This window comes from Podarcis liolepis (genome assembly GCF_965112155.1).
Source record: "Podarcis liolepis genome assembly, chromosome: 2".
NCBI lineage: Eukaryota > Metazoa > Chordata > Lepidosauria > Squamata > Lacertidae > Podarcis > Podarcis liolepis.
In genome coordinates this window covers 77,519,141-77,544,281 of record NC_139555.1, presented here as the reverse complement: position 1 = coordinate 77,544,281, position 25,141 = coordinate 77,519,141, and the positions used below count along the sequence as shown (strand labels likewise).

Here is a 25,141-nt window from a genome sequence, read left to right as displayed (position 1 = left end):
CCTCCAGATACTGTGGCTTACGGGAGAGAGCGTCTGCCATGATGTTGGTGTCCCCCGGGACATACTCTATTCGGAAGTCGAAGTTTGCAAAGAACTCAGCCCAACGTATCTGCCTCTGGTTCAGGAACTGTGCCGTGCGCCAGTGCTCTAGATTCTTGTGGTCCGTGCAAACCTGCACCGTGTGCTTGGCGCCGATCAGAAAGTGCCTCCACGCCTTGAACGCTGCGTGAATGGCCAGCAACTCCCTGTCCCAGATGGTGTAGTTCTGTTCGGACTTGCTGAGCTTCCTGGAGTAAAACGCTCCCGGTCGCCACACCCCCTGCGGGTCTTTCTGCAACAGGACCGCCCCCACGGCTCTGTCCGAGGCGTCTGTCTCCACCCTCATCGGCTTGCTGGGGTTGACATGAAGCAGCTGCTCTTCCGACGCGAAGAGACGCTTGAGTGCCTGAAAGGACTGCTCCGCCTGCGCTGTCCAAACGAACTTCTTCTTCTTGGAGCTAAGCGTGTCAGTGATGGCCGCTGTCTGCATCGCGAAGCCCTTGATAAACTTGCGATAGAAGTTCGCAAAGCCGACAAACCGTTGGACCTCCTTCCGGTTGCGCGGACTCTTCCAATCCAACACCGCTCGAACCTTGGCGCTGTCCATGGCGAGCCCCTTGTCAGACAGCTTGTAGCCCAGAAAATCCACCTCCGGCACGTCAAATTGGCACTTCTCCAGCTTGGCGTAGAGCCTATGTTGCTTTAGCCTGCTCAGCACTTCCTTGACGTGTCCGTCATGCTCCTGCTGCGACTCCGAAAAGATCAGGATGTCATCTAAGAAACAGACGCACGTCTTGTAGAGAAGTCCCGCCAACACGTGATGCATAAACGCTTGAAAAACGTGGGAGCCATTTTGCAATCCAAAAGGCATAACTCTATATTCGTAGGTCCCCAGTGGCGTGAACATGGCTGTCTTCCACTCATCTCCTTCCCGCATGCGAATGAGGTTGTACGCCCCCCGCAGGTCCAACTTGGTGAACACTCTGCCCTTCCGTACCTTTGCGAGGAGGTCGTCAATACGGGGCATGGGGAAGTCCGATGGCCTAGTCAGACTGTTCAAAATCCTGTAATCCACTACCAGTCTTTTCTGGGGCGTGTCCCGCTTCTTAACAAAGAATACGGGACTGCCCCCCACTGCCCTGGACTCCCGGATGAAGCCGCGTTGCAAATTATGGTCAATGAACTCTTTGAGTTCCTGCAGTTCGTCCTCTGACATGGAATACAGTTTCCCTTTAGGCAGCGCCGCCCCCGGCAGCAGGTCAATTTTGCAGTCATATGGTCTGTGAGGGGGTAGCCTGTCTGCCTCCTTCTCGCAGAAAACTTCCAAAAATTCAGCGTACTTGTGTGGAATCGCTTGCAGCGTGCCTAGCAGCAGCTGTGACTCCTCTTCCTCTCCTTCCTGCCTGGGCACGATGCAGTGTTCAGCACAAAAGGAAGAGCCGAAGGTCAGCTGCCTCTGGTACCAAGCCATCGCTGGGCTGTGCTTGTCCAGCCAACTCATGCCCAATACAATGGGCGTGTCAGATAGTCGAGTGACGTTGAAGCTGATGATTTCTCTGTGATTCCCAAGTCGCATCACCATTGGTGGCGTCTGCTTCACCACTTGCCCCCCGAGCAGCTCCCTGCCATCCACCGTGACAACCTGCAGGGGCAGTGTGGCCGGCAGCAACTGCACAGCGTGCCTGTCGACAAAGTCCTGCCCTATAAAGTCCGCATTGCTGCCTGAGTCAATGGTGATTGGCACGTCCATGGTGATTCCATTGGGCAGTTGGAGAGACGCTGTGAGCCTCACTACTGGTTTGGGCGGGAGGGGGTTCACGGGCTGTAAAATCGCTGGGGACTGCGTCACTAACACGTCTGGCTGGGCCCCAGTGCCTCTTCCTCCAGCCAGACAGCCTCGTTTCCCTGCTGTGGTCCTCCTTGCTGTGTTGCTGCAGTCACCATTGCTGAGGCTGCAGTGAGCTTGTGGGGCCTCTGGGGACACTCTTTCGCCATATGCCCTGGCTCCTCACAGACGTAACACTTCCTGTTCCCTCTAGGAGGCTTCGCTTTCACTGCTGCTGGTGTTAGGGCTCTGGTTGCTGACTGAGCCCTTGCACCTCCCACCTCCATAGGTTCGGCTCCTCCTCCTGGCGGAGGCGTGGATTGCGCCCGCGCTGCTTCCCTGGGAAAGAAGGAGGGGCCCCCGGCTGGTTCGCGCCCTCCACGCCCTTCGTCCCTGTTCCACGGACGTCCTTCCAGCCTCACCCCCACTGCCAGTGCCCTCTGAACGACCTCCTGGGTGGTTCGGGGTCTCTCCCCCCTGGCGATCTCATCTTTAATCGAGTTATGCAGCCCCTCCCAAAAGAGGTCTCTTACAGGAGCCGAATCTCTGTCCCATTCCAGGGCACTGACCAAGGCGAAAAAGCGGGCATGGTACTGCCTGACGCTGGCCCTCCCTTGTCTCAGCCCATGCACCTCCTTCCGTGCAAGATCCACGTCAATACTTGATAAAAAACACCCATCCATTGCTTTAATAAAGGCATCTGCATTCTGTAGCGCCGGATCCTTATCTCTCCATAAATTGCGTAGCCATGCTCTCGCATCCCCATGCAGATGGGACATGATGAACCCCACTCTCTCTTGTTCATCTCTAAAGTCTTTATGCAGCAGTTGCAGTGCGCACAGTACGTCGGCTCTAAAGTTGGGATACTGTTGCAGGTTCCCATCGAAGTGAGAGACCAGCCCGCCTGTCCGTCTCGCCAACCCAATGCCCTCCTGCCGGGGTGTCTGCTTTGTCAGCACGTCTAACCTGACCTGGAGATCCCTGCAGGCTGCGGCTGCTTCCTCCTCCCTCTTCCTGGATGCTAGAGCCTCGGCGTTCAGTTGTGCCACCGCGTTTCTGAGTTCCTCTATCTGCTGCTCAGCCGTCATGTCGTCTGCCGTTCGTGAGCTTGCTAGTAGGCACCTGTGTCTCTCCCCTCCTCGAGGCTGTAGATGCCCACAAGTTGAGACGGAGCTTACTGTCAGAGCTGCTTGAAGATCCTAGCTCACAGAGGATCACGCTAGCCAGCGGTCATTAAGTAAAAGTCTTTATTGAATTACAGTTTCCATTCTCACGCTGCTGCGCGCAACTCTACGCCTAGTAGCTAGGTCGGCGAAGCTCCGTCTGAGTCTCCGCCCTGTGTGCACCAACTTAATATCCTAGCCTTGCTCCACCTTTTCCTCCTGACTGTCCTCCTCTGGGTCCCTCTACCCCCCGGGGCTTCTTCCTTCCGGGATTCTTCTGACGCTGACCCAGACCCTCCTGCCTCCTTGCGCCGGGCTTTAGGACCTGGCTCTCTTTCGGGGCTGCTTACTGCGCCGCCTTCCTCTGCATTTGAACTTGGCGCGCGCGCCCAACCTTCCACTTTCCTCTCAACCGTTTCTTCGCTCCCCGATGGAGGTGTGGCCATCCCCGACTCATGTCCTCCCTCCTGTGGTGAGCTGCCAGCGCTTCCCCCCTGGCTCCCTTCCTCTTCCCTGCTTCCTGGCGGTGACGCTGGTCCCGATTTCCAGCTGCTCCCCCCTGAGTCCTCTCTGGCTCTGTCTTCCTGGGGTGCCCCCCTAGACTCCCCCCTTGCCCTCGCCACTGGTGCTCCTTTCTGTGAATCCTCTGATTCACTGGAAAGACTAGGAGATCTCGGGTCGTCGTCGTCACTCATCTTTTCTTCTGCCTCCTCCCCTTCGCTCTCTGTTTCCTCCCTTGCCCGTGCTTCTGCTCCTAAACCCCTGACACCATGTTTTCCTCTGACCTGTGCAGTGACTTCCTGATCCGCAGAGCTATTGAGGGTTGGGGCAGGCTACAACCCCCCCTAGAGCCGTAAGCCAATTTCTTACAGGCTGCTATCTCAGATACGCACAAAGCTTAGGTCAATCTGCTGGGCCAAGTTCGAGGCCCGCCTCTTTTCCGCAGCATATGCGATCGCCTTCTTTGGCACCTTGAGGGTCGGTGAAGTGGTAGCCGAGGTTAACGCAAGTGGGAGGAAGTGCAGTTGACCGAAGCTAGCATGACTGTGCGGATACGTCAATCCAAAATGGACCAGGCAGGTAGGGGTTCCCTCGTAAAACTTACAGCTTCAGTGCAGCGGGGCCCATGCCCGGTCAAGGACACTAGATGGTACCTTTACCTCAGACCGCACGGCCTGGGTCCGCTCCTGGTTCACGAGGATGGGTCACCTTTGTTGAGACACCAATTCACAAGGGCACTCCACAAAGCTATTGATGCCTGTGGTTTATCTTCCCAGGATTATGCTGCACACTCATTCAGGATTGGCGCCACTACAACAGCTGCACGCTTGGGCCTGCCAGTGGATAAGATTAAGGAAATGGGCCGGTGGAAATCTGACGCTTATAAAGGTTACATTCGTTAGAATGCGCTCTGCTCCATTACCTCTACTTACCCGTATTTTTCTTTCCTTTATTCTCAGCCGTTCTCAGAAGTGTCTGGATTTGTGGCCATGGTATAGTCCATTGGGCCCGCGTACGGTCGGTTAGCTGTGGCCTCACCCCTAACCTTGGATTGCCACCTGGAGTGCGAGTTTCCTGGTTTTCAAGACGAGGCATGCGTTGGGAAGAGCTTATGCCATTGCTGAGAGGGAGAGTTGCCGCGTTTGGCCCTCCTGACATCCTTATCCTTCAATTAGGGGAAAATGACCTTGTTAGCAGAAGACGTGTGGACTTGTCGTGGCACATAAAAAGAGATTTGGATGAGATTGCTGCCTTGTGTCCCGGAACAACGGTGTTCTGGTCCTCCATCCTGAAGAGAATTGTGTGGCGCGGTGCACAGAACTGTATGGCCATTGAAAAATCCAGGAAACTCTTAAATCATGCAATAGCCCGTTGGGTGCGCTTTATGTATGGCCGAGTCATCTCTCATGACCGTATCCGGATTGGCAACCAAGCCTTGTACCAGAATGATGGGGTTCATCTTTCAGACCAAGGGAATGACATTTGGTTAACTAGCAGCATCAGCAGCATCAGGGATTGGTTACAGCTGTGAGGATATTGGCGGCAAGCCCCTTTTGGGCTCGGGTGGCGGTTAGGCATTGGAATAATGTGTTGTGGTGTCAAAGGGCTAGGTGTGGCCATCGCCTGCGCCTTCAATTTTTGGGTATTCTGTTAAAGGAATCCGGCGGTCGTGTATTCTGTCTGATGCCTGCATGGCGGGAGGCCATGGCACGACCCTTGGTGACATCAGGGGAGAGCTTATAGTTGGATTAGCATCAACAGGCTCCACTTACTGGTGAATAAACCCCCCTTGTTTTTTAGACTCACCCCTCTCTGAGTGGGTGGAGTCAGCTGACGTAATCCAATGCCTAAGCCAATACCTTGCTGTAATCAATAAAGTTGTGGCCTTTTCTTGCCCATTAACCTTATATCACGTGTCCTTGTGTTTCATTCCACTGCACAGGGTACGGGTCCTCGAACCACAACTGGTAGGTTTAGACAGTGGCATAGAGTGGATTGCTAGTGCCTGGGGCTGTGCAGAGGCAGGGTGGGAGGGAAACAGATGGAGTACACATGTGCATTCAACTACCTAATGGTGGCCAAGTCACTCAGAGGATTGCAGCCACAGAGATAAGAAGAGAAGAGTTGTTTTGTTGCCTGGAGAGGTCGCTTCCTGGTTCACATGGAGAAACCATTTTCCAGCAATGGAAGTGCACAGCTGTATTGACAATCGACAAAAGACCGCATGGCAACAGTCTGCTTTAAAGTGTTCCTGATCCTGTATGGCTTTGAAGGAGAATGTATTAAAAATGATGTATAGATGGCATTTAACGCCAACAAAACTGGCTAAAATGTACAGAAAGAAGATGTTGGAAATGTAAAGAAGTAGATGGGGACAGGTGGACCTGTGACAAGGTTAAAAAATTCTGGGAATTAATCTATAACAAACTTAAAAAGATATTCAAGTACACTTTCCCCAAAAGACCAGAAGCATTTCTGCTAGGTCTAGTGGGAAGAGAGATTAAAATAAAAGATCAGAATTTGTTTATGTATGCCACAGCCGCTGCAAGAACTGTACTGGCCCAAAAATGGAAAACACAAGACATACCAACCATCCAGGAGTAGCAGGTGAAGATGACAGATTTTGTGGAACTTGCCAAATTGACAGGGAGGATTCAGGACCAAGAGGACCAGAGATACAAGAACATTTGGAGTAAATTTATTGAATATCTAAAGGAGAACTGTAAAAACTTAAAGACACTAGCAGGACTGGAATAATACCTTCAGTGTAAAATAGTAGAGATATAAGACTAATATACGCGATAAGAATGTGATGTATATACCAACGGCAGGGAGGGAGGGAAGTCAAGATTCGGCAGAGTCAAAGGGATTATATTGTGATAATAAGGATTGTTGGGATAAGAATGTATTAAGAAAATAATAAAAATTATCTGTAGGCCTTGATTGGTAATTGGCAATGGCCAGCCAATCATAAGACAGTCAAAAAGCCAGGAGAATGCCCAGGTGAAAATAGTCTAGAGATGGTCAAAGTCCAGAACTTCTTAAAATATGTTTGCAAATGGAAATTTGTTTTATTTTCTCTTCTCCATTTACAGTTGATGGTGTACTAGGGAGACTGAGAAGTCTTAAAAAGACAGGTTGGGCAAAGAAGAACTGTACCACACGTATAATTTCTGGTGACCGTCTACTCCTTTCATTCCGATCTCCAGTTCTGGGAACTATGGATGATATCCAGCTAGGCCGTACTCAATGTAGATTCCTTGAAATTAATAGATTTAAATCCATTGATTTCCCTGGTTCTGTTCCAAGTATGGAGAACATTGCATATCACCTTATGCATTCTGATAGTCGATTTGCTGCAGAACAGAATGCCTTTCTTAGCTACACGTTCCTATTCCATTAAACATAGGAAGCTTCGGGTTTCCTTCCATAAACAGGAAAGTGTACATGAGTGACTTGTGCTGTTTTAGTGATGTTTGATTAAGGAAATCCAATATTTGACTCCGAAGATTGGTGTCACTGAGGGTGTTGTTGCTTTATTATCTTTCCCCAGGAACAATGCGTTCCTGCAGTAGACGCTTCTGAGTTGAAGTATATAATGTGCTGAATCACAGCAGGTTCAGTGTGGCACATTATCTCCTTGACAAAAAAGGAGTGTGTGAAGAGCAAGTTCTCTCAGTTTGTTATTGCTTAACCTTTCAGTCGGTTGTGAGGACTACTTTCTACTGAAGAGGGCTACAGGAGAGAAAATTGCCTTGGCTCACAAGTTCAGTGTTATTGTCATTGATTCCTCAGAGCTAGTGTTTGAAAAGAGTTGGTCCGATTATTGGGGTGCTCTGAAGTCAATGGACTTAATATTTTATTTATTAAATTTATATCCCTTCCTGCTTCCCAAACAAGTGATAAAACAATAAAAAAATTAAGATATCTTAAAACAATTCCAATACAGATACAGACTGGGAAAGATCTGAACTTACAAAAAGAAAAGAGAGACTTCATTCCAAATGAATTTCATAGGTGGCCATAAATAACAATGATGAAAGATAAAAAATAATAATATTGAAAGATGTTCCAGTAGCACCTTAAAGACCAACTAAGCTTTCTAGGTATCAGCTTTTGCGTGTATACACACTTCTTCAGATACTCTGAAGCAGAAGTCACTACAACCTTATAACTGTTGATGACTGTTAATGATGGTAGTTGGTTCCACAGGGAAGGGCAAGGTAGCCATATTATCTTGGTGATACCTTATAATGGCATAAGGTTTTGTGGACTAGTCCATTCCAAAAAAAGGGAACAATCTCTTAGTTCCCATACTGTACTGAAAATGGGTTGTCCTACTGTCCTCCTTGTATTTAGGATGCACATGGGGAGTGGGGGGGGGGGGAGTGTCACACCATCCCGGCATCTTTCCAACATTACCTTGCCGCTCTGGTCACATCCAGTGTCTGCATGCTCTCTTGAAACATCCAAGTGCTATGAGTGTCATGAGCATGTTGGGATCATAGCTAACTTACACAGCTCCTCTCTCCCCTTCATGTGTTCTATCACAGCATGGAAAACAAAGCCTGTGAAGGGCTTGTTTTCCCCCATCTCCTCCTCTGATTCTCCCCTGTGTCAGATTTTGAGATTTTAAGCTTCCTGAGCAGGGAACGGTCCTCCTGCATTTTGTAAAGTTCCGTGCATACCTTCATGCGTAATGACTGGGAGCCATTACATGTGGGCTGTGCATGCTATATTTTTATATTCTGCAATGCACATGTGAAAGTCTGCCGCTGCCCCTCTAAATTGTGATCGTGATGTTGAGTAGGAAATAATTATCCAAATTTCGTTTAGGGGGTGGATTTTAAAACAAATTCCTATGTAAAAGTAATCAAGAAGAACCATGCCTAATGTTAACAAATGCTACAGCGGGAGACGAGGGAGAGAGGATTAGAGCTGAAATGGAGTCAATCCACTACCCCAAATAATACATTGCCCATAATATAGAGGCATTCTGAAAGAGCCGTTCACTCTGTGGCTAGAAGAATCATAAAATTGTATAGCTGGAAGAGGATTCAAAGGTTATTCTAATCCAGGCATTCCCAAACTTGGCCCTCCAGATGTTTTGGGACTACAATTCCCATCATCCCTGACCACTGGTCTTGTTAGCTAGGGATGATGGGAGTTGTAGTCCCAAAACACCTGGAGGGCCAAGTTTAGGGATGCCTGCTCTAATCCAACCCCCTGCAATGAAGAAACCACAGCTAAATAATCCCTGACAGATGGGCATCCAGCCTCTGGTTAAAAGCCTCCAATGAAGGAGAGTTGACCACCTTCCAAGGTGAACGAACCAGCAAGTTCCTGCCATGCCCTCAGGGCTGGCCCAGTACACTTTGCTGTCTGGGATGAAGGACAAGATGATGTTCATCTTCCACATACAGAAATCAACTGGCAATTTATTTTTTACTGTACACCTGTGATGTACCCTATATAGCTCCAATTGAATGTATGGTCAGGGGCCCTAGAACAGGGGTCAGTAAACTATGGCCTGAGGGCCAGATACGGCCTGCAGGGGTTGTTTAGCCAGCCCCCAGTCCTTGCCGCCCAATCGGTCAGTCCCCATGAGAAGCTAAACCACACGGGGATTGACTTCCGGGACACAGCCACAACTTCCCATTGGCTGCAGGAAGCTCCTGCAGCCAATAGGAAGCCGTAGACACCTCCTCTGTCCCCGTTATGGCTCAGAAAGCCAGTGGTGAAATAGCGACACGTGCGTGCAGGTGATCCGGCCCACCAGCAGAAAACTTTACCGACCCCTGCCCTAGAACAAACAGCAAGAGGTCTGTCACCACTATGCTAATCATTTGCCACCTGAAGCAGTCATTTCACTTTGCCTGGACCAGCTGTTGCACTTAACTCTTCCTCACAGGATTAATATCTTCCATGGAGCCCATGAGAGTGGCCCAATCTTTATTGCTATGCATAAAGAAGACATTTGCCTGATCTTTATCTATAAAGAAATGTCCACTAATCATTATACTAAATGACAGTATTCAAAGGGTGTCCATCATCTTGGGACCACTGGGAATTTGGGGAGGTTACAATCTGAAGTATTTCCCTCTGTCCCTTTCCCTAGCTGTTGTAACCCATGTCAGTCTGGCCTCACAGCTTCCTACGAACAAAATGGCAGAAAGGAAGGCCAAAAGGCACAGTCTGGGTCTGCCTGCACTGAGAGCACAGTCACCAACGGCATTTTACTGTGTATGAAATTGTTAGCGTATGTTCTGAACATGCAGTTTGGTAGAATGGGATATATTTCCCGACCTGAAAAATGTATTTATTCTTTATTGTTAAAATGGTTTCTAGTTCACTACTCTTGGTCGCTGTCCTGAGAACCACTGATTCGTTTATTAATGTTCTTCCTCTGTGTACTGCTTGGAATGATCATTTTATGTTCCTAAAACTCATGCGTTCCTCATGCTGCAAAGCACCAGTGACACCATGTGGTGGCAGAGTAGAAATTATTTAAAATGGCATCACCATGTGACATTGTCTACATCTACAAGTTAGTTGCTGCAAAGTGTTTGGCTCTTGTAAATTTCAAATTGATTTTATTTATTTATTTTATCTCTGCTTTTTGTATTATTCTCCCCTTAGGACTTTACTGTATGCACTTAACTACCCAGCTCCTGCCTCCAGAAGTTCTAACAACAATTTGTTCAGCCTGTGAAGTGTGAGGAGACTACACACAATTACTCCCATCAGGGGGGCCAACTTGAATAAAATATTGGGAAGGGCAGGTAAGCCGTGCCCCGCATCATCAATCACATGACACGGTGCATGCTCAGCATTTGAATGGCAATGCCCATCAACTTGGGGGCCCCTGGCTCCCTCAAATATTTCAGGGGAGGGGGGGAGCCCCCTCAGCCCCTAGGAGTTGGCTCCTATGACACCCATGATGACAAACCAGTCTGTTCATAATCTGTAGACTGTGAATGCCATCTGGCACCAAGTGCCCAATCCGTTCCCTACACTACACTGAAAGTTTATAAGCAAAAGGGTCTGTGGGGACTACCATTGGGCTAGGTGGTATGATGTAATGGAGAGATAGGGCAGGGGTGTGTGGGGTGTGTGTGTGGCATCCTCTCAATATTTCCTTCAGCAATGCCTTGTGCAGTTTTCAAAATGAAGCCTGTCCGCTCCTTTAGAGCAGAAAGGAAACTCCTTGTTTTCAAAGGTATTTCCGTGCTATTGCTCTAGACATGGTGGAGTCTTGGCCAGGTCCTCAATAAAATAAAAGAAAGGAAATTTGCATGTGCTCAAAGGCATCTTCCACTGATGTTATACTACGTATTTCAGGACAAAATTCTTGCATGGAAGCAAAATATTCTACAATAATATGATTTTAAAAATATATATATACAGAGGTTGCACTGGTAGGGATTGAGGCGAAATTCAGTCTGCATTGAAAGGTGAGCCTACCTGATTTGAACCAAATATGTGAGCCAAAATAGATTAATCTTTTGAAATTCTCAACTATCAGTGCAGTTCTCCAGCCAAGTAATATGCAATTCAGGAGACTTAACAACAGGAACAATGAGTTGATCCTAACCAGAGACCAGATGTGTCCTTCCTAATACAGAGTCAAAACTGAGTTCAACAGGAAGAATCCAGTAGTGAACCACCTCCTGATGCGTTACCAGTTCTTCAAATGGTACAAGAGAATACAGAATGTGGAATGAGCCAAATCCAAAACTTTGAATAACACACGAGTTCATGAAACACTGCACTGATATAAATACAGTTAGAAAGCATTGGTATGGACTCAGTCTTAGAAACTGATACTAGAACATATTAATGGAATACAGTGGGATCCCTCATTGCTGTTATTCTTTTTAATGTCGCTACACACACAATATAGTATGGATATTGCAGTTTCTAGTGATACTATCATCTGTGAGTATAATTTTCATTTTGCTATAACTCTCAACATTTGCAGTTATAATTTCTAGTAGTTTATGAGCTTAAGGGAAGAAATAAATATTTGAAATTGTAGAGATTTCCTTGGGAAAACATTCAAAACTAACGGAATATAAACACTGATTATAGTTTCCTCAGAGACATTCTCCCTATTGCTTTCCATAAGTTGTGTAAAACAATTTACACAACTTTACAAATTTACACAAACTGCTTTTAATATTGTGTTTTAATGTTGCAACCCACCCTGGGACCTTAGGGTGGAGGGTGGGTAAATTAGAATAATTTCATCATCATCACCAACAGGGAGTGCCAACATGGTGCCCTTGAGATGGTGTTGTTGGACACTACCTCCTATCAGCCCCAGTCAGCATGGCTGATGGTCAGAGGTAATGGGAGTTGCAGTCCAACAAGCTCATTATTAAGGATGTGTAGAGGGGTGGCTGGAGTGGTGCATGGCAGAAGGCTGGGAGCCTGAAGGGCCCTGCCCTGCCTCTCTCCACCTGGCTTGGGACGGGGCCTGACAGGCTCCATAAAGCACTACTGCTGCTGCTGCTCGACAGAGAGGGCTCATTTTTAAAAATTGTTTTTATTTTTTATCTATGTCATTTTAAATTGTAATTGATATTAATGCTGTATTCTTAGTTTTAGATTTTATGATTTATGTGAAAATTGTTTTCCATTTGGCTGTGTACTTTTGGTTGTGTTTTATTTATGACTTCTGTTATGTTGGTAATTATGTAAATCTTGTCATGTTGTAAGCCGCCTTGAGCATTGTTTTAACTATGGAAAGGTGGCATACAAATAAAATGATGACGATGATGTTGAGATGACAGCATCCAGGGGAGAAATTGCTGGAGCTGTGTGTAGAGAGAGACCGTGGATTGTGTGGATTCTGATGTGCATGCCTGGAGTTTTGATAGTGGCCCTAGTGAAAGAGTCTACTTGAAACACATTTGAAAACCCTTTCATTGATTAGGTTACCTGTGCCCTTCCTCCCTGCACCAGTGAATGAAGAAGGATGTGGTCATTGTGATTTTGGTACACACCCACCCAAAACATCACTGGGCAGGTGTAGGTACACTCCGCTTTGCTGAGGCCACCTATATCTGTTTTCAGATGAATACACTGCAGGGTAAGGCAGAATCAATCCACAATGAGCTTTTATTTTCAGAATGCAGAAGCACTTTTCAGGGACAAAAAGATATGAAGTAGATCTAGACTGTGTGCGTATAGTGTAGAAAAAAACACAAGTACTCAATCTCCATTCTAGAATAAAATGTTGTGTGAATACAGCCTATGTGTCCCATCCTTCTGCACGTGTTTCTATATGTACATATATGCAAAGACTTGCAGGAGGATGAGACAATTGCATAGGCACTTCACTACAGCCACTGTAGGCTTTTTAAGCAGAAGATGGAAGAATTGGAATGGTGATGTCCTAACTCAAACAACCACGAGAGGGAGTTTTAAGTCTCTCTCCAGAATTGCCGTTTTTATTTTATTTCTCCCCCCCCGAATATTTTTACTGAATTTTCAATCATACATAAATACAGGAAGTGAGGAAAGCACAAAGAAATAAAATTAAAATTGCCACAGTGTGAAAAGAAAAGAAGACTACAATACAGTCCCGCAGGAACAGCAAGCTTTCATCCACTTCAAAGACTTTAATCAAAGCCTATTAAATAAACACGAAAAAGAAAAGAAATGCCACAATTTGTGTGTCCATCCATTATTATTCATTTAGATTAAAAAAAATTTAAAGACACTATTAAATGGAAGGGGGAAAATAATAGAATCCAAACATTTGCATGCATTGGGCGGGACCAAATGGCAATGTGCTTCCATATTTGTATCTGAAATAAAATAATACCACAAAGCAAAGAAACAATGGTTAGTACTATAGCCCCCAGTAGCGTCAGTTTGTGTGAAATCTTTTCCAGAAGGGTGATTAGCCAAACTTTAGAATACCAATAATCCAGATAAAATTAAGATTGGTTATTAAATAAATTTCTGTTAATACCTCTGCCAAAATTAGGACTGCAGTTTTTAGACTTCTTTAAAGTACATGTAAATGTAAACTATAATGGCTAGGCTAATTTTATTTCTTCTGTCAACAACATACTTAATTTTGAATTTTTGCTATGATACTACACAGAAAAGCATAGGTTTGAGAAATTTCCGCACACCAGCTGTCTGGGCTGATAACTTGCAGAATTACCCTGGTGTGGCAGTAGAAAACTTCAGGGAGAGGGGGAGGCAGTGTGGGAATGGCAGTGTGTGTCTATGTGGGGAGGGAGGGAGGGGGGGGAGAGAGAGAGAGATCAAGGCAGGTGTCCGTTCAAGGAACTCCCTATGAATGAACAGAATGAGTTAACTCAATATTGCGGGGAGAGGGTGAGCGAGACTTTGCCTGTGGTGTCATGATCAGAGCAGAGAACGCAGAGAACTCCACTTGGCAGAATGAGCACCTGGGTTCTCAAATGCGGCAGGGCTGATCGACCACATTTTGAAGTAGTTGAAGAATTACACCATCTAAAGAAGAATTGCATCATCTAAAAAGAGCCTTGCCCCTGACCCTGAAGTCCTAAACATACCTGCTAGCCACAATGACTATGTTTTATGTTCAACATCACTGGAATTTTCAAGCAGTGGTGGTAGGAATGAACTCAAAAGAGCACTTGAAAAATCATAGCAAATAATGTGGGAAACCTGGGCTCTGTTAGGCTCTGCACACTGCCTTCTCATCTGAACCATGTATCAGACAGCATGTGTTAGCTGCCTCCATGTTTTGGCAGCATATGAGCATTGTTGCCAGTGCCTGATTGGGTAGGCTGTGGTGGTGTTTCCTGGGATGATATGGGTGTGTCTGTCCTGACCATGCCATTTTCACAGAACCATGCCATTTTCATAGAATTGTAGAGTTGGAAGGAGGAACCCCGAGGGCCATCTAGTCCAACCCCTGAAATGCAGGAATCTCAACTAAAGCATCCATGATGAATGGCCACTGAACCTGCCCTGTACAGGGATGCTTTAGGTAAAAGGAAAGAAAGAAATAACATGCTTTTCTATTCCTCAATTCTCAGGTGGGGGTGGGGGGAAGAGATTGGGACATGACCCAAAATTTCTATAGCCACCCATCAATAAATATTTCCTCACGGCTTATACCAATTATAATTTAAAAATACAATATATGTTAATTAAAATAAACAATAAACAATGAAAGACAAGAAAAAAGTTTTCAACAGAGATAGTATAAAACTATTTGCAGCCTGAGTTAAAAATGTGGGTGAATGAAAAAGTATTCACCGGGTGCTGAAAAAGCTATAAAAAAGCACATTAGAGGAAGGATGCATCTTGACATTGTTCCTCTATAAATGGAAGCAAACCCAACGATCCATTCTCTGCATTCATTTTTGTTTACTTGCCATGTGATGGCACTGTTTACTCAAAAACGAAATGCCCAATTGTTAATTTATTTTGAAAGATTATGATGAACACACATTATGTTCTTTGAAGAGGTATGACCTTTCCTCTGAGCATTTGATGTTTCAGTGATCACAATAAAAATAGCTTTACTATGTTTATTTCACTGATAACTCTGATTTATAAACATCCATCTCCCGGTTATCTTGAGATGTAATATGCATAGCAGGCAATGAGGCCTTCAGAGCTTGGTGATTTACATACATACACACATCTAAAAAAGGCAACCATGCCGTGCTTAGTTCACAATTGCTAACAATAGTCGCAACCCGTTTTGACAAGTGCTTTCTTCTCTATTTAACTGCACAGGCACCCTCTGTTGCACGCTGAAACCCTTTGCTGGAAAAGGTGAACTATATTTGGGTTTTTAAAGAATGACATAACGTAATAAAGAGGCAGGGGCTGTCAGCTCAGGCTGTGTTTCTTTATGTTCCCAAAGTGCGGCTATTATATAATCAGTAACTTCCATAACATAGCAGGTTTACATACATTTTGAAAATAAATTGAGATCCCTTTCTCCATGCACAGCTTTTTCTTTATGATGGCTGCCAGGGCGTTGCAGCCCCTTGCTCTCTAGGTGGCAATTCAGCCACCAGAAGGAAATCAAGGAGAGAGGATGTTCTTAAATGCAATCTGCAGCGATTCCAGAAACATATTCTGGGCTTTACATAATGTCCCTCATTATATGGGGGCAACGCGTTCCTATTTTAATCTAGACGAATTGTGTTTGGTTTTTAAGCTGCCCACAATATATGCAGAACGTTCTGGTTTCCTTTTTGGGTTCAGCAATCTGTACAAACAATATCCCACTCTCTCACTGCACCGCAGTCATCTCTACAGCAAACAATTCATTTAGCCCATGTATAACCCTGCAGCAAATATCCGCAGCACAAACTGTATTAAAAGATTGCATTAATAACGATTAAGTGTTGCGGAACCGTGACCTTCATGCGATGAGAGGTGAAAAATGTCATGTGAATTTCCTTGTTTAGGAAGAGCACAGACACATTTGAACAAAACATTTTTCCTAGGTGCTTAATAGTATGAGCCAAGCAGCTGACTAAGTGCATAAACATGGATCTGAACAATATTTCTATGCCTGCATATGAATTATTTTATGCCTGTTCCTTGAATTACGTTGACGCCTATAGCTTGTTTGGTTACTTGTTGTTGGCATCTGTCTGTCTCAGGAGACAAATGGAGGAGTGCACCTTTGGGGGTGAAGTCAAACTGTTGGAAGGTTGCAGCACCTGCTGCAGCAGTAGAGACCAATATGGGAGAGACATGTTTTGTTGCAGCTGGGGCAGATGAAGGCATCCGGTTGCGCTGCTGCAAGTGCATTATGGCATTTCTTCTATCTGCACTCCTCCTGTAGCACCCTGCTTGTGGTTAACGCTTAGCTGGAATGAAATATTCAACGCAGCAATAGAGAATTTAAAATAATTATTTATTTGTCAGACAAATAAATGAGAGGCACAGTGGTATATGGTTACCAAGCTCTGGCCTGGCCTCCTGCCATTATGGCCAGCACTTATATTCCCTTAATCCAGCCCCCTTTGCTCCTCCTTTGGCTGCCTCTGTCCAATCAGCCTGGTTGAAATTCCTATTGGCTGCCTGCTAGGACCAATCGTAAAAGATACACCCATATCCTCCTGTCCTTATATGGAACACAAAGAGCTATATATTGTTACATCTATAAATGACAAATAAGTAGTAATATATCTTACATGTGTCTCAACAAGGAATCTTAATTACCAGATCACCTTTGCCCCCTTACCATTAACCTCTACAAGGCACCTTAATTACCAGATAACCTTTTGCCCTAGACAAGGCGCCTTAACTAACATTTCACCTTTTGCCCTATTGCCCTATTCACTCCAAAACAGATGGTGGCTAATCTTATCTTAAACAGAGATCTTGAGTTCACCTTCTCACACACAGTTATGAAAGATCTCCTTCTTTGGAGCCATATGTCAGGAGTGCTCTGATGGTGTTTCCTGCCTGGCAGGGGGCTGGGCTCAATGGCCCCTGTGGTCTATTCCAACTCTAGGACTCTATGATTCTATGAAATAAGAATCTAACATCTAAATTTGTTACTTTCTAAATCCTTTGCATAGTTACATTTAAGCTAATATATATAGCTTTTTAAAAGGAAAAGAAATCTTTGCAGAGTAAAAGGATCTCAATTTAAAAAGAAACAAGGAACAGCTTTTAAAACGCTTCCCAAAATACCAGCCAGCCAGATGCTTAGCCTTTTTGACCTTTAGGCAAATGACTCTTTGTATATTGAGAGGCCGAATGGCAAAACCTTACTATTTACCTACCACTTTTACAACTTAGTTGTACTCTACAGCATGCAAGGTCAGTGACCTGCTTCTCAGCCTTTTTATGACCGCAATAAACCAATAAACCAAAGGGGCCCTCTTTAAGATGAGCACATCTGCCGATGCACTCACTGCCTGGCATGAGAGATGCTGCCTGGCATGAGAGATACAGATATTTTAAAATATATATTAAGCTCATTTTAAGAATACAGGTATCTGATCAAAATATAAGCCTTGATTAAAATGCAGACTATGAACAGATGCCTCACTCCCAGTGGTCATTTTTTCCTCTGGGCACTGATATATGACTTGACTGCCTGTCTCCAGGCACTGCGGTCGTCTGCAAGTGATTCCCACATGGTGGGGTTAATGTTGCCAGCCTTCACATCACGTTTGCAGACATCATTGTAACACAGAGCTGGTCTGCCAACGGGTCTGGTACTAGAAGTGGAGCACGTTTTTGTCAGGAGCTTGTCCTAAACTCGAGTAGGACCCTGGCAGAGACACATGCCCAACTGGCATGTTCTCTCCCTCCTGGCTGACCGTATAGTCAAGCTTTCTTAGTTCAATGCTATCCCACTAGAGCACACACATGAGGGCCCCCCCCTGAGTTTTTGACTGCCTAGGGGCCTCCACAGGGTTTAATCTGGCACTGGTTATAAGTTGCCCACGACTCACGTTCATAAAGCAGTGTGCTCAAAATGCAAGCCTGGTAGACCTCTATCTTGGTATTAGATGTTAGCATCACATTCTCTCATACCATTTTGGAGACACAAGCCATTATCATACCTGCCTTGCCATTACACTTGTCCAGCTCCGTGTTGATGGAGAGGATACTGGTTATGGTGGAACCCAGGTGGACAAAATTGTCTACCACATAAAGCATGTGATCACCATGTTGATGCATGGTGACATCCTGACCTAGAAAGGTAGTCTTCATCAGGCTGATGGTAAGGCCAAACTTATTGCAGGCTTGGACAAAATGGTTGATGAGTCTCTGAGGAACATCCTCAGAGTGCACTGTCATCTGCAAACAGCATCTCTCAGATAAGGACCCACCACACTTTTGTCTTGGCATGGAGATGTGCCAGCTTCAACACACCCCTTGAATGGATGTACACACCATATTCAGTCAAGCTTGGAGGGGCTGTAGCTCACTGGAAGAGTATTTGCTTTTGCATGCAGGTTCCAGGTTCGACCTTTGGCACCTCCAGGTTGGGTTGGGAATATTCTGTGTCTAAAACCCTTGTCACCCACTGCCAGTTAGTGCATACAACACTGAGCTACATGGTCCAATGGCCTTGTGACAGATATACCACAACAGCTTTAATTCTTCTGGAACTGCGAAGAATGGCTATAGGTAATTGTATGAATACATCCCCAACTAAGGAACACAATATATTTCATTTTAACAAAAGCAAACTAGAGCCAAATTTGAATTACTTGTGAATAATAGTGAAGAATGAGAAAAGGTAATTAAGAAGAAGCATAACTATATTAAAAGCGGCTCAAAGCAAACTCATAATTAAACAACTGGGATGAGCTTCATTCTCAAGGTGGAATGGTTTGTTTTCATAAATGTAAGAAGAATGCTGGATAATAAAACTCGTAATGTTTGAGGTTAAAGGTTTGCCTGAAGTATGGGGAATGCTGAAGTTATTGTTCCAGGTCATAAAGTTACTTTTTTGTTTGTTCATCAGTTAGCGGTCAATACTTTTTGGGTTAAGAACATAGGAAGAACCTTGCTGGATCAGGCAAGTGGCCCATTTAGCATCCTATTCTCACAGTGGCCAACCAGATACAGACGGGAAGCACATAATAAGCAGGACATGAGTGAAACCTAAACAATACAGCAAGCAGACACTCATCAATTTACATCTGGCCTCATTAAAAAGCTTGGATGAAGAGAAATAACCAGAAGAAGTCAAAGAACCATGGGGTCTGTCATACCTCCAAGGGAAGGGAGTTGCAGAAATGGGGCATTACAAGACGATCCTTGCTCATCTTCCCACACGATGTGCTCCAGCCAGTGGCAGGATCTGCTGCTGAATGCTTGCATTGACAGGAACTGTTTACATTCAGAAGTACAGAGTCTGTTTAAATAGAAGTAGCTATCAAGTGGCTGAGTGAAGAAGAGATCGGTTCCCCGATTATAGAGGAATGGTAAGTTTTCACTTTTCCAAGATACACTTGAACAAATTAGTTTACATATTTAGTGAAGATATTTAATCTTCTGCATTATAGAGACCAAAGTACTGGAAAATAGTACTGCCATTTCTGAAGGGTCAGAAGATTTTGTTCTGAATCACTATGAACTTTTGTTTTATATTCTTTTCTATTGCTGCCCTGGGGTGATCCGCTTCAAAACAGCAAAGGACCTGAGCTATAATCCTCCCTTTATTTTCCAGCCTGCGCTCAGCATGAAATGTGTTTATCTGCAGGATTGTGTAAGAGCTTCATTTAGAATCCTGTCTCTCATGCTTCACACATAAAAATCACAAGCTGAGAAAGAAGGGGAAGACATTGAGAGTGATAAGTAAAAGGCTCACCTGTTTGACATTGGGACACACCAACACATTCTGTCCCATACCTGCGCCCATAGTCCTTCCTTTTCTTTCCCCCTCTTCTACTTGTGATAAGCTCAGTATATAAATCTGATTTAATACATTTTCTGGTATGTCCTGCCAGCCCACCCCATCCACCCGCAACCACTACCACCAAAGAAATCTTTCTATACTTCTGCGTAGAATGTCTTTGTTCCTTTTAGGGATGAGGGAGAAACTTGATTCGGTTCATATTTAAAGGCGAAATCTACCTAAATTTACACTTTTGGAAAATAGCATGAGCACTGAAAGACAGCCATCCTTCAAAGTGCACACTGCTCCAAATTTTGCAGTGTAGTTCTCTAGTTAAGTAACGTGTACAAAAATGCATATACTTAAGGTAAAGTGTGCATAAACATGAGAAACTGAGAGAAATGGAAAGTAACTGAAATGGAAAGATTTCCACAACCCTAGTTCCTATTCTACTTACATGTATGTTGACTTTGATAGTACCATGGTCACTGTTTCCAATTGGCTCAACAACACATCTCACACCAGGCCTTGGCCACCACAGAAGAGTGAATCCAGGGCCACAGTCTTTTATGGTATCTAGAAAGTAATGAACCCTTTGTCATGAGCAGAACATCTGTTTATCCAATCTATGTAAGGGAAATTGATGTCACCCGCTACAACTACATTTCTTCCTTTGGATGCCTTCTTGATTTAATTTTCCATCTCACCCTGGGAAGATTACCCTGGGAAGATCACCCTGGGCATTTTGGTCAGTGGGCAATAGTACATCTCCAGTACTAAATTATTATTTCAGCCCAGTACAGTGGTACCTCAGGTTAAGTACTTAATTTGTTCCAGAGGTCCATACTTAACCTGAAACTGTTCTTAACCTGAAGCACCACTTTAGCTAATGGGGCCTCCCGCTGCTGCCGTGCCGCCAGAGCACAATTTCTGTTCTCATCCTGAAGCAAAGTTATTAACCTGAAGAACTATTTCTGGGTTAGCAGAGTCTGTAACCTGAAGCGTATGTAATCTGAAGCGTATGTATCCTGAGGTACCACTGTATTGCACTTCACACCTGTTCCATGGAGGAGTCTGCCCCTTTGGGGATTTCTAGTTGGCTGGACTTTATGTCCCCTTTGGTGTACAGAGTAACACCGCCTCCATTAAACCCTTTCCTATCCTCCTTACACGGTTTGTATCCAGAGATGACTGTGGCCCCATGGAAACCTGAAAGCATTTACTTCCCCAAAGTGAAAAAGCAGGTTGGGGGTTGGGCCTGATTCCTGGTTCTGGTCTAAAACAAATGAGGCCATTACTTGCTGAAACATTGGTTAGTGCCTGGATGGGTGACCACCTGGGAAGCATATGTATACTGTTTTGGGTCCTATGATCGAAGAAAGGCATAATATAAATACAAGGGGAAGTAATAAAAATAGAGAGAAAATATCACTGGTGTCTGCTCAAAAATGTCCTAAATTGGATTCATAGGCACTTCTTTGGAGCCTGAGATTGCAACTGGATGTACACTTACCTAGGAGTAAATCCCACTGAACTCAGTAGGGCTTCTGAGCTCACACTGACAGTGCTGCATTGTGAGAGTCTCAGTTTTCAGTTCTAAATATAAGTAAGGCCTGCAAGGGTACATTAATCCCTGTGAAAATGGGAATCTGTAAAGATACCAGAGCCAATCTGCAGAGCAGCTTTCATTTGAACTGAATGTCACTGATTATCACAAACTTCAGATTTTGTGTTATTACCTATTGCTCTTGGCAAAAGTAATATTTGAATAGTTTGCCAGGTTTCTTGTCGGTTTTTGAAATTGTTGTTTAAAATGTAGTAGAATCTAGGCCAAATAGCAATATGCACATAGTAGACCTTGAACCTTTGTGGTTAGTGAACGTGATCAGCTGGATAGAACTTGTTTTTATCCCCATGGGGGTTCTTTTTTGTCTGGTGTTTATTTTCTGCCTTTTTTGTTCCTTGTTTATTTTGGATACAGCCAATAGGCACACAGGGTTGTTGTCTTGATATTTCCAGTCACCTAACAGTGTTGCCTCAGTTGATCTCCAAAGCAGAAATACAGAAAACACGGCCTGTGTGAACTATAGACGACTATAAATTAGGTCACACATAAATGGGGGTTTATAGTTCCAGGAGGAAGGAGGAAGTTCTGCCTATACACTTTCTTAATTCTTGGCACATTCTTCAAATAAATCTTAGCAACAAATCCCCTGGGTGCTGATTTGATCCGAACGGACAGTTTTGCCTTTCCGGACATGTTATAATCAGTCTTGCTTGAACGATATAGTTTTTGAATAGTGTTTCAAATGAACTCAGGAGCCTATTTCTTAGGTAGAGTGGAAAAGGATATGGGTGTAATCAGGGAATCAACTATAACACAATGCACCAAGACCAGTGTTGTTTTCAGATGGGCACTGCATGAAGAACAGGAAACACTAATACACAGCAAAGGCTATTGAACACAAAAGTAAAATTAAGAGCACAGTCAGGTTACGAGGTCCAAAAATATTTGGCTGAGGTTCTTTCAATTTTCAAAAATATTTGTGTGTGTGTGTGTACACATTACCTTCCCTACCAACAATCACTGTGGTAGGGTGAGATAGAAACAGAACTATGAAACAACTCTCCCAGAGTCTCCTCAGAGAGTACCTCTCTGTCTTCTGTGGTAGCTTCTAAGAGCCAAAAAAGGACAGTGCTCCACAGGAGGCTAGAGTTTACAGGGTTCAATGTTCTTCAAATATAAGTTGCTCACCCCAGAACACTAATCTGCTCTAGCACTGGTTTTAACGGGCCATTGAGCAAAATGTTATCAGCCCCCCTCTTCTTTTGTACATCTGGCCAAAGCGAGGGATCAAGGTGAGTGAGTGCTCTGCTTCCTCCTTCCTTCACGACTCTCTTGCTTAGAGGTGACAGGTGAACAAGAAGTGACCACAAGTAGAAGGAGGAACGGACCCAGGGGAACCCTCTGCTTTGGCAGGTGCCCAACGATCCTGCCCCCTGACCTATTTCCTTTCCCCTTGAAAACTTTTCATATGAAACCCTACTTCTTCTGCCACACTTCCTTCTAACCGTTATCCACTATAGTGTTAAAATAGTTTTGATTTGGCCTCTTCCTCTTCAAAACAGAAGACAGCTGACAGAAAAATGTGTTTGTTTGCAGCTATCCTGCGTACTGTGTCAAATAGCATTAGGCTGCACTAGGCACAATGCAATAAGTAAAATGATGTGGCGTTATGGTGTAACCTGACACAGCTTGTCAAGAGCAAAAACAGTGCAAGAAGTGCACATGGGAGGTGGCCCTCTTCAACAAATGTGGTTATAAGGAAATGAACGTGTACACACACACACACACACACACAGTGAATAGAATGACCCAAATCATTTTAAAGTAGCGAACCACTGTAGTTGATAAAACTTTGCAAGTGAACAAAATAAGTTCTCTTTTGGAATAAAGGCACACACGCTTGAGTAAAATGGACTACAGAGTGTTGTGGAGGGTCGGGTGATTAAAATAAAAATAAAAATCAACCCCCCTGTCAGACTGGGAATATCCCCTCACTCACCCAGTTTAGGATATTCCACCATTCTTCAGCAGAGTTTCTTTTCTTTCAGCAAAGTAAGTGGCTCACACATGTTAAATAATAAAATTGCAACACAATAACATCCTGTCTGAGAGAAACTAAAACAACATCTTGAGGCAAGAATGAAGCTAGAATGACAGTTGGCCTCTCCAACTGAACTTAACTGAACAACCGAAGGGAGGAGCCAATCCAGAGCACAACACAATTCCAGAGCCCACCAGATGCCAGACAGTCTACTATTCAAATTAGGCCCCAGTGTTTTTCTAACATAGAGAGGAAGTGGCCTGCCTAAGAGGTAACAGAGATACTTAGATGTACTGTACAGTGGTACCTTGGGTTACAGACGCTTCAGGTTACAGACTCCACTAACCCAAAAATAGTACCTCGGGTTAAGAACTTTGCTTCAGGATGAGAACAGATATGGCATGGCGGTGGTGCAGCGGCAGTGGGAGGCCCTATTAGCTAAAGTGGTACCTCAGGTTAAGAACAGTTTCAGCTTAAGAACGGATCTCCAAAACGAATTAAGTTCTTAACTTGAGGTACCACTGTAATATAGTATCAGTATCAAACTTTATTTCAGTCACAGACCAGCATAAGATAAAACATACAGATAAACAACACATGACTTAAAACAGCTAAGGGATAAAAACTAGTAGTTAAAAGGTAATTATAGCATACATAGCTTTAAAAGTTAGAATCAAGGACAAACGGTTAAAAGCGACTATAAGGGAGGGAGTGTGAAGGAATACAGGCCTTGCATTTTGGGCCTAGTTTGTGGGGCAAACTATCCTTCGACAAATATCCATCACGGTAGCGCAAAATCTAGCAACTGAGTATGTAACATCTGGGTTTTCATCTTGAAGTAGCAGGGAGGTATAAAGTTGTTCTGTGCGACCTGGAAATTTATGTAGTACAGTATAGGTAAGATGAACCTAGCTCGTATATCTGTATAGTACTGGCAGTGAAAAAAGGCATGTTCTGTTGTTTCCAGTTGTCCAGAGTGGGCCAGATGTAATATAAAAATTGCAGGTAGCTGATCCATATTTATTTGTTTATTTTACAAAATCCATAGTAGAGCAACACCTTCACTAGGCCAGTCAAAATGGTGTGCTTTCAGTGGGCTGTTTTCAGTGTAGCACTAAGGCAGGCTTCCTCAACCTTGGCCCTCCAGATGTTTTGAGACTACAATTCCCATCATCCCTGACCACTGGTCCTGCTAGCTAGGGATCATGGGAGTTGTAGGCCAAAAACATCTGGAGGGTCGAGGTTGAGGAAGCCTGTACTAAGGTAACTGTTCTATCTGGGTAAGCATCTTCCTTCCTGTCCACAGATTGTCCTCCTGTTCCTGCCTTACAAATTTCGCAGGGAGTTCACAATTCTTCCCTTCTATATATTTGCAAAGTGGTCTGTCCATCCATTGAGTTTAACTGTGGGTGGGGTGGGGAGGGGGACAGCAGAACGGGGCAAGGGATTTTCTTTACTTACGGTAAAGAACCCCAACTCTTGCAGAAGTATATTGTGGTACTAGAAGAATCTGGACATGGGTTCTGCTATCTTACTGGCAAGAATTATCCCCGTAGAGTGCAAACCCAAATTCTCAGCTGGCTGGTGGGGCTGGAAGGACTACTTCCCTTGGCCCGGCTAGGGCATACGGTGAGGAGGGAGACATTTCCCATACCCGATT

General features: G+C 44.6%; 1 long non-coding RNA gene across 1 annotated transcript in view; it reads right to left on the bottom strand.

The window, feature by feature from the left end:
- LOC310700118 overlaps nucleotides 1–23,572 on the bottom strand; it is a 62,370-nt gene extending 38,798 nt beyond the window's left edge. Inside the window, exons 1-2 of the long non-coding RNA XR_014522431.1 lie at nucleotides 23,440–23,572; nucleotides 20,331–20,449 (exon numbers count right to left, since the gene is read on the bottom strand). This is a non-coding gene — a long non-coding RNA (uncharacterized lncRNA). The remainder of the gene's footprint in view (nucleotides 1–20,330; nucleotides 20,450–23,439) is intronic.
- Between the last annotated feature and the right edge of the window lie 1,569 nt (nucleotides 23,573–25,141).